Below are 9,301 nucleotides of genomic sequence, written 5' to 3'. Positions count from 1 at the left end.
TGTTGTTTGTGTCGTCACTGAGTGAGGGGGCGGGATTCCTGAAGATGGACAAGCGGATTGGGCAGAGCGCCTGTCACTCAGAGTGAGGGAGGTGGTTTCCGGTCACTAGGAAAGCTGATTGGTTGATATTCCAGACACTGAGCAAGTGAGGTGGGTTAATGCGGATTGTTGAAGTGGATTCGTCGCTCGTCCTGCCACTCAGACTCAGGGAGGCGGGTTTCCGGAGAATGCGGAAGTGGATTGGTCAAAGTGCCACTCACAAAGAGGGACCGAGAAACCGAGCGTGGTACGGGAAGTGGATTGGTCAGTTATTCGGCCGCTCACAATGAGGGCGGCGGCTCTTCTGGCAACGTAGAAGCCGATTGGCTAACCGACCTGTCACTCAGAGCGGGGAAGGCGAATCCTGGCAGATGGGGAAATGAATTGGTCGGAGCCCCTGTCACTCAGAGTGATGACGCCCTGTTGCACTCAGCAGAGGTCAGTGTGAGGTCAGTGAAAGTCAGACCTCACCACAGCCTGAAGGCCCCACCCAGCAAGAGTGGTTACTGGGAGATCAAATTGGGAGCCGTCAATGGGAGAAGGAGGAATTGTCCACCCGGTAACAGGCCCAGGTAAGAGGGGCTTCCTTTTCATTGAGGGTGTGTGGGGCTGGGGAAGGGGGACTGTCTTTCTCACAAGACCTGAATCTTAAAGAACACATTCTTTAGGAGTTTTCACTGCTCTGAACTGTACAGAATATTGTGTCAGAACTGATGTGTTGGGTAAGCTGGGTCTGGGAGGACTGCGTTTACTGCAGCAGTGAGAGAGACAGGTTTCCAACACTTGAAGAAATGCAACTCGATTTTATTTAACTCTTAACTATCATACATACTTAAACTGTGGGTTGACACTATGCTGACTTGACTGGAGACCTGAGGCTGTACTGACCAGAGTATCTTACTACCACATGGTGTGTGTTCTAGTTGCTGCTCAAGGGCTCTGACTGTCTCAGAGGCTGGGTCCCGAGAGAGTGGGAAAACTAGTGCCCTCTGGATTTATAGTAGTCGTGTCCTGTCTGGTGATTGGCTGCTGTGTTCTGTGTGTTCACTGGTCATCCTGTGTGTCAATCACTGCCTGTCTGTGCACCATCATATACCTGTGTGTACATTATGACAAGAAGAATTCAGTGTCGTTTACACTCATGGGGTTTGAGGCAAAATTCTCCTTTAAAAGAAATGAAGAAATACAATGGACAGAATTAGCCTGAGAAAGTGGATTAAAATTATTTTCTGTTGTTTCTTGTTCCACCTCCACTAAAGGCTCAATGTCTGTGACATGAAACAGACTGATTGCAACTCAGAAAACCCAAATTTGATTTTTCCTGAGCTGATGTACGACAGTTAGCCTCAGTATCCCTAGTTTGAGAATGGGAACATTTAGCCATGATCCCCACTCCTAATAGTGATTCAGTGCCTTGCTGTCAAGTGCCCTGTAATGGACTTAAAGGTAACACATGGTGTTCATAAAGAGCAACCCCTTCCCCCTGCCCCCAGCGTGAATGTTGCAGCCAGCGCACCGCCCTCTCTGTGCATAGAAGCCCAAACTCCCTTCTTCCTCCTTGCCAGCAATTCTGGTGTCTGATTGAGTGTTGGCGGTCCACCTCTAAGGTGGTGTCTGCCAACCTCCGCCTCCCTGTGCCTTACCCTCTAACGATTAGCTTCAGTGTGTCCCATAGCGTGGAAGGGTAAATCTCTTCACTCCGATTAAAGCTCAAATATTCCTCGATGACAGTGAAAGCAGAGAGTTGTGATCAATGGCTTTTTTAAGTTTGGAGGAAGGTTTTTAGTGGAGATCTCCAAGGGTCTGTGTTGAGACCCTTGCTCTTTCTGATATATATGTGAATGACTGAGACACTAGTGTCCAGGGCTTGTTTTCATAATTTAGAGATAACATAAAGATTTGAAGCATTGCCGACTGTGATGAGGATAGTCTTGAACTTCAAAAGGAACATTGATATATTTGATTGGGCAGACAAGTGACAAATTAAGTTCAATTCAGAGAAGTGTGAAGTAAATAATTTTGTTAAGAATTATCATAGAATCATCATAGAATCATCATCGAGTCATCATAGAATTTACAGTGCAGAAGGTGGCCATTCGGCCCACCGAGCCTGCACCGGCCCTTGGAAAGAGCACCCTACCTAAGGCCATATCTCCATGCTATCCCCACACCTCCACCCTTTCCCACCTGTCCTTTTTTTGGACACTTAAGGGCAATTTAGCACAGCCAATCCACCTGACCTGCACATCTTTGGACTGTGGGAGGAAACCGGAGCACCCGGAGGAAACCCACGAATATAGATAGACAGTCTAAACTACAGGGAGAAACTGTAAAGGAAGTTTAGGAACAGAGGGACCTTGGTGTCCATGTAAGTAAGTGATTGAAGCTGCAGGGACACGTTTGAAAGAGCAGTTAAGAAATTATTTTGAAATCAAAGTTCTAAACTGGGGGCAGGCCGACTTTACTAGGATCAGAAATGATTTGTTCAGAGTGGACTTGGACTGGACACGTTTATATTAATCTGTGACTGAACAGTGGGACACCTTCAAGAAGGAAATAGGGAGAGTGCAGGGCCAACATGTTCCAACAAAGAAAAAGGGTAAACCCTGGATCTCGAGTGATAAAGAATTAATCTGTATTTGGAGCGGCCTTGGGCAAAAATAAATAGGGAGGCTTATGACAGATAGCGAGAGCTCAGAACAGCAGATGCCCTCAAGGTGTACAGAATGTGCAAAAAGGATCTTTATAGGAGAGAGAATATGAAAGGACAGTGGCAGGTAAAATAAAGGAAAATCCTTAGTTGCTTTACAAGTCCATTTAAGGGTAAAAGGGTAACTAGGGAAAGAATTAAGGACCTGAGTGGTAATTTGTATGTGGAGCGGGAGGACATAGGTAGGGTTCTAAATGAAAACTTTGAGTCCGTGTTTGCTCGTGAAAGTGACGTGTGGGTACAGAAATCAGGAAGAACAAATGTGATTAAATCAAAGAAGTTAACATCGATTCTGAGTGGTCTGGCAGACTTAGAAATTGTCAAATCTCCAGAGCCAGATGAAATGTTTCCCAGACTTTTGAATGAGGCAAGAGAGGAAATAGGGGCGCTGGCAATAATTTTCAATTCCGCTCTGGCAACAGGAGAGGTGCCAGAGGACTGGAGGATAGTCAATGTGGTACCATTATTCAACAAGGGAGGAATGGATAAACCAGGAAACTACAGACCAGCCAGTCTATCATACTGGAGGTAATTCTGAGAGACAGAATGAATCTGTATTTGGAGAGGTAGGAATTAATCAAGAAAGTCAGCATGGTTTTGTTAAGGGCAGGTCATGTCTGACCAACTTCATTGAATTTTTCAAAGAGGGCAATACATCTGATGTAATCTACTTGGACTTCAGCAAGGACTTTGATAAGATTCCAGATGAGAGACTGATAATGAAGGTAAGAACGAAGAACAATACAGCACAGGAACAGGCCCTTCTGCCCTCCAAGCCTGCGCCGACCATGGTACCTGCCTAAACTAAAACCGTCTGCATTTAGGGAGTCCGTATCCTTCCATTCCCACCCTTTCATATATTTGTCTAGATGTCCCTAAAATGCTGCTATCGTACCTGCTCCCACCACCTCCCCAGGCAGCGCATTCCACGTATTAACCACCCTCTGTGTAAAAGAAACTTGCCTCGGACATCTGATCTAAACTTTTCCCCACACACTTTAAAACCTATGCCCCCGAGTACTTGACTCTCCTACCCTAGAAAAGAGCATCTGACTATCCACTCTGACCATGCCACTCATAATCTTGTAGACATCTATCAGGTCGCCTCTCAACCCCCGTCATTCCAGTGAGAGCAGACCAAGTTCATCTAACCTCTCCTCATAGCTAATGCCCTCCATACCAGGCAACGTCCTAGTAAACCGCTTCTGTACCCTCTCCAAAGCATCCACATCCTTCTGGTAGTGTGGCGACCAGAATTGTACACAATATTCCAAATGAGGCCTAACTAAGGTCCTGTACAGCTGCAACATGACTTGCCAATTTTTATATTGAAACCACGACCGACGAAGTCCAGCATGCCGTATGCCTTCTTCACCACTTTATCCACGTGCCTTGCCACTTCCAGTGATCGCTGGACATGCACGCCTAGATCTCTCTGCCTGTCAGTACTCGCAAGAGTTCTTCCATTTATTGTGTAAGAACCCATGGGATCCAAGGAAATTTTGCAAATTGAATCCAGAATTGGCTGAGTGGCAGGAAGCAGAGGATGATGGGCGAGGAGTATTTTCCTGACTGGAATCCTGTGTCCAGTAGGGTCCGAAGGGATCAGTGTTGAGGCCGTTGCTGTTTGTGGTTTGCATATAGATTTAGACTTGAATGTAGGAGGGTTGATCAATAAGTTTGCGGATATTACGGAAATTAGTGGGGCAGTAATTAGTGAGAAGGATAGCCTTAGATTACTGGAGGATATAGTGGACTGGTCAGATGGGCTGATCAGTGGCAAATGGAGTTCAGTCCGGATAAGTGTGAGGTGATGCACTTGGGCAGGGCAAACAAGGCAATGGAATACAGGATAAATGGCAGGACCCTGGGAAGTACTGAGGATCAGAGGGCCCTTGGTGTGCATGTACACCGGTTTCTTAAGGTAGGAGGGCAGGCGGATACAGTGGTTAAGAAGGCATATGTCTGATCGGGCGAATTTTAGAGTTTAATAGGCAGGGAGGCTATGCTGGAACTGTATAAAACATTGATTAGGCCACAGTTAGAGTATTGTGTGCAGTTCTCAAGTCCACATTGCAGAAGGAACATGATCGCACTGGAAAGGGTGCAGAGGAGATTTCCCAGCCTGTTGCCTGGGCTGGAGAGTTTTAGCTATGAAGAGAGATTGCATAGACTGGGGTTGTTTTCCTTGGAATGGAGGGGACTGAGGGGGAACGTAATTGAGATGTACAAAATTCTGAAGGGGATGGGTGGAGTGGACAGGAAGCACCTTTTCCCTTCGTTGAGGGATCAGTGACCAGGGGGCATAGCTTTAAGGTAATTGGCAGAAGGTTCAGAGGGGATGTGAGGAAAACCTTTCCACCCAGAGGCTGTTGCGAGTCTGGAACTCACTGCCTGAAAACATGGTGGAGGCAGAGACCAATAACATTTACAAAGTATTTAGATGTGCAGTTGTGATGCCAACAGCAATGTCGACACAAGGAGAACACTCGGGACCCTGTTAACCGTGTTCACATCAGCGGTGAGCTGTTAACGGAGCTTCTTGAAGTTGTAGCTTATAAAATTCACCAGTGATCGACTGTGGGAGAGGACAGACTGTCTTCACTGGTCATCCTGTCTGTCAAAAATGATGTGACTCCAGTATCTTGATGAACAAGGTTTTATTTTTATCATTATTGTTATTTATTAGTTCAGTGTTTACTGTTCTGATTATTTGCCACTGAGCTGAAATGTTATTCTTATTCTTTATAATTTTGATCATAAACTTCTGAGATTAGTTTCATTTCTGAAACATTCACTAAATATTCCTACAAACAACTCAAAAGGGCATCAAAATACAAATTTCTCCTGAAAGAACATGAGAACAGCAGCGGGAGGTATTTAACCCTCAAACCTGTTCTGTCTTTCAGTGAGATATTCACTGAGCTACGATCGAACTCCAGATACTCGCCTTTCCCATTAACCTTTGCTTGACAAACATCTCTCTGTCTCAGATTTGAAACTCAATTCGATCCAGCATCAGTTGCCATCTGGGGAAGGGAGTTGCAGACTTCGACCACCCTCTTTAACTTGAAATATTTCCTAATTTCACTCCTGTGAGGTCTGGCTCTCATTTCCTGAATAATCTTCACCTTTTCTTACTTTGTCATTTACTCCTTCCGGCTCCTCCAGTACCTTTTGTCATTTATCTTCAATGTGCACAGACCTGTCTTCAGGTAACTAACTCCATCATCATTCCCACACTCATCACTACCCACAGGCAGAATCTTCCTGCACCTTCCCAACTCCATCTTTATCCTAACCACGTTCTCTGGGTTCTGAACTATCCCCTCCATGATAGGGTCTCTTCATTTAATAGAATTATGGGACAGGCTCAGGGGGCTGAATGGCCTCCTCCTGTTCCTGTAGTTTCACATTGTTGTGCCTGTCTCACTGTCTTTACAAGTGTTCTTCCTGGTGTCAGTACATCCTCTATTATTTTCTGTGTTTGGTTTTCCCCAGCACTTATTCCTGTTTCTTGCTGGCCCTGTGCCTGTCGGTAAAAATCCCTGTCACAGTTCTCCAGTGATTCACCCTCAATATTGAGCACCAGCCCGTCCACTTCACTGAACCTTTACTCGATTATTCCTGTTTTATTCACTCACCTTTTCTAATTCGCTTTCCAATCGCTTCCTTCCATTAATTCACATCCACTCCTGTCCAAGAACCAAAACTTTCCCTTCAGCTTCTTGGCAGCTGAGATCAGCAATTTGCTGAACATTTTACTATTGACTCTCGTCTTCTTTCAGGCTAGAAAGTCGAGGATTTTATACTCTATTTGTAGACGGCCATCAGTTTACTGTGTGTTAACATTTGTGTTTTTGTTTATTTCAGGAGAGTACATCCAACGGCACGTTTTCCAAAAATAACTGAGCAACATTATAAAGTAACAGATTGAAGTGTTTGTTTTATTTTCTGCTATTAAATATGTTAGAGATGTGAGGCCAGAATGTCTCCATCAATCTGATGTCTGTGGTTGACTGATACATTTTCACCAAAAGGAAGGATGACAGTGTCACAGGTTTGGTTTAGGGAAATACATCCTGTCACACAGAGGAAATCTTTCGAGGGGAGGGAAATGTGAGATTCGGTTTTGTCTGCAAGGAAGCAAAGAACAAAGTTTCTTTCCTCGCTCCTGGGGTCATGGAGCTGATTTGAGATCAGCGAGATCCCTCCAATTCCGGTTATGTGCTGAAGTGTGGATTGGGATCGATCCCACTCTCTTCTCACTCAGCGATAAGGGCGCTGCCACTGAACTACAACTGACACTGACCAGACGAGCCCAGGCAGTTTCCCACCCGTTTCTGGAATGTTTCTCTGCCCAGCAGGTCTGGGGAGATGATGCAATGGATTTCCTGTTGTGGCCGGTTCCTCCCAGACAATTCCATAACACAGGAAGAAGAGTCAAATACTGTGGGAGCTGGAAAACTGAAATTAAAAAGAAAGATGCTGGAAATACTCAGCAGGTCAGGCAGCATCTGTGGAGACAAATAGAATTAATGTTTCAGCTTTCAAAACACTGATGAAAGGCCACCTTGACCTTCAGTTCCGAAAAATGTGGAATTCTCTCCACCCGCAGCCTGTGGATACTGGGATAATTGGAGCTTCCCAGAGTATGAAGGGTTATGGAGCTACGGTGGGTAAATGGAGTTGGGATAAACTCAATCATGATTCACATTGCAGAATAGAGCTTGAATTGTAACAGGCAGTTTCTCTGCCGGAAACTGGCCTCTCAATGATGCATTGTGTCCTTGTAATTTCTGTTACACTTTTCAGACGCAGTCTGATTTGAAGACTTCAGCTTCCTGAATACAATTGAGGATCTGTGCACCGCTTCAAACGTCTCCTTCATTGGTAAGGTGTCAACGGTTACTTTGCTGTTGTGTGGAGGCTCTGAGCTGTGACAAGCACTCACTATGTTCCGGTTCTGAGCAGCATTCTGCAGTGCTTACATATGTCAGGCCCTCCTTCAGGGTTTTGTATCCTTGAGACCCGGCTCGGTAAACCCAGCCCCCTTTCTCTGTCCCCATTGATTCAAATCTATAACTGTCCTCAAAGATCCCGTTAGCTGCGCCTTCCTGTGGAACAGCCACGATGAATTTTATAGCTCCTTTCTCTGTGCCCCACCTGGCCGAGTGACCACAATTCATGTCTGTCTGGGTGGATGGTAAGAAAATGTAATTTGTCCAGGGAGACAAATAAATATCGGGGAATAGTCCCGAATCTGAAATCCTCGATGTGTGAACGAACCCCCACAGCAGGTCCCGGGCCAGGCCTGTGTCTCCACAGCTTTAACTACCCCGGAGCTGTTTGGTTCAGTGTCTGTAAGAGCTTCACCCTGTAAATCTACGGCGGTCAGTGCGGACTCGGTCCCATAAGCTCCAAACCGTAGCCCCTTCCCGACTTCTCTCGACACCCAAGAGAAGGCGCTGTTCAGTTTGAATAATTAGACTGAGGTGACTACCGAGTTTGCATTTCCAAATATTCTCCAATCTCTCCCAGGGTGATTATTTTATATCTTATTCGGGATTCCGGAGCAATCCGGTACGTGTAACCCTCAATGAGTCCCTGGATCTGGACTGTATCCATTCTATAGCTTTGGGTGGTCGCTGCATTTGGAATGTAACATTTCCAATAACCCAGAAACATTGTGTGTTACCCCTAAGGACACCATTGTCACATCATGTAGTAAGCTTTTAGCCTTCCCAATCCTCGCTAACCCAACTGGGGGAAGCTCGAGCATTTTTGGACATTGGGTAGGTTTTTTTATAGCCACACGTGCTAAGATTATAACATCTAACATCAATACAATCCAGTCTACCTATTACCCGAGGACATCATTCCTGACAATAAAGACCGTCTAGTCCGGCTTCCCACACAAAAGGGGGAAGATGGGTCTATCCGGCTGTTATGTTTAATCGAGGACCGACCAACCAATATGATCCATCCGATTCTGTGACATCACATGAATATGTCCATAAGCCTCGTCCTGTATTTGAGTCAGATATTCCTTTCAGACCTAAATTACCCTCTGAATCTACCTCGACTCGCAGTCCCAGTTCAGAGGGTTCAATGAACAGGTTTCCCCTTCTCAAGCCCTTTTCAAATCGCCAACCTCTCGGAGAAAACATAGTGCCAGGTTCCCAGGCTGTAGTCCCGTCCCAGCTCCTCTTACCCCAATCACAGCCCGGAGCCGCAATTCCAATTGGCAGGCCTGCTCTCTCTCGGGACACGGAAACCCCTCTCTCCATATTGCTTGCTCCCCATGGTGACAGGATTACTTGTGTCCGATGACTGGTGGGAGTCACTCAATCCCATATCCAGATATTGGGTTTATTGATTCATTCTCCTCTTCCTCCAGTTGGGAAGTGAACAGACTGTCCGGGATGTAGGTCCCTGCTGTTCCCCACATTCCCAGTCGCTGCTTCCCATGGTCCCAGGAATGGAATGGGAGTCAGTAGGTTCCTGTGAAACATTTAACAATGGTCCCCACCCTTGTCCAGTTTTAGTTGA

General features: G+C 45.8%; 1 long non-coding RNA gene across 1 annotated transcript; it reads left to right on the top strand.

Annotated features, from left to right (window-relative positions):
- The first annotated feature begins 475 nt into the window (after positions 1-475).
- LOC140390465 (uncharacterized) lies at positions 476-6,755 on the top strand. Its single transcript, XR_011934649.1, has 2 exons — positions 476-611; positions 6,623-6,755. It is a non-coding gene; the product is annotated as an uncharacterized lncRNA (long non-coding RNA).
- Positions 6,756-9,301: the final 2,546 nt, after the last annotated feature.

This window comes from Scyliorhinus torazame, chromosome 14 (genome assembly GCF_047496885.1).
Source record: "Scyliorhinus torazame isolate Kashiwa2021f chromosome 14, sScyTor2.1, whole genome shotgun sequence".
NCBI classification, from domain to species: Eukaryota; Metazoa; Chordata; class Chondrichthyes; order Carcharhiniformes; family Scyliorhinidae; genus Scyliorhinus; species Scyliorhinus torazame.
Note: the sequence above shows the minus strand (reverse complement) of the source record. Positions and strands in the feature narration are given on the sequence as shown.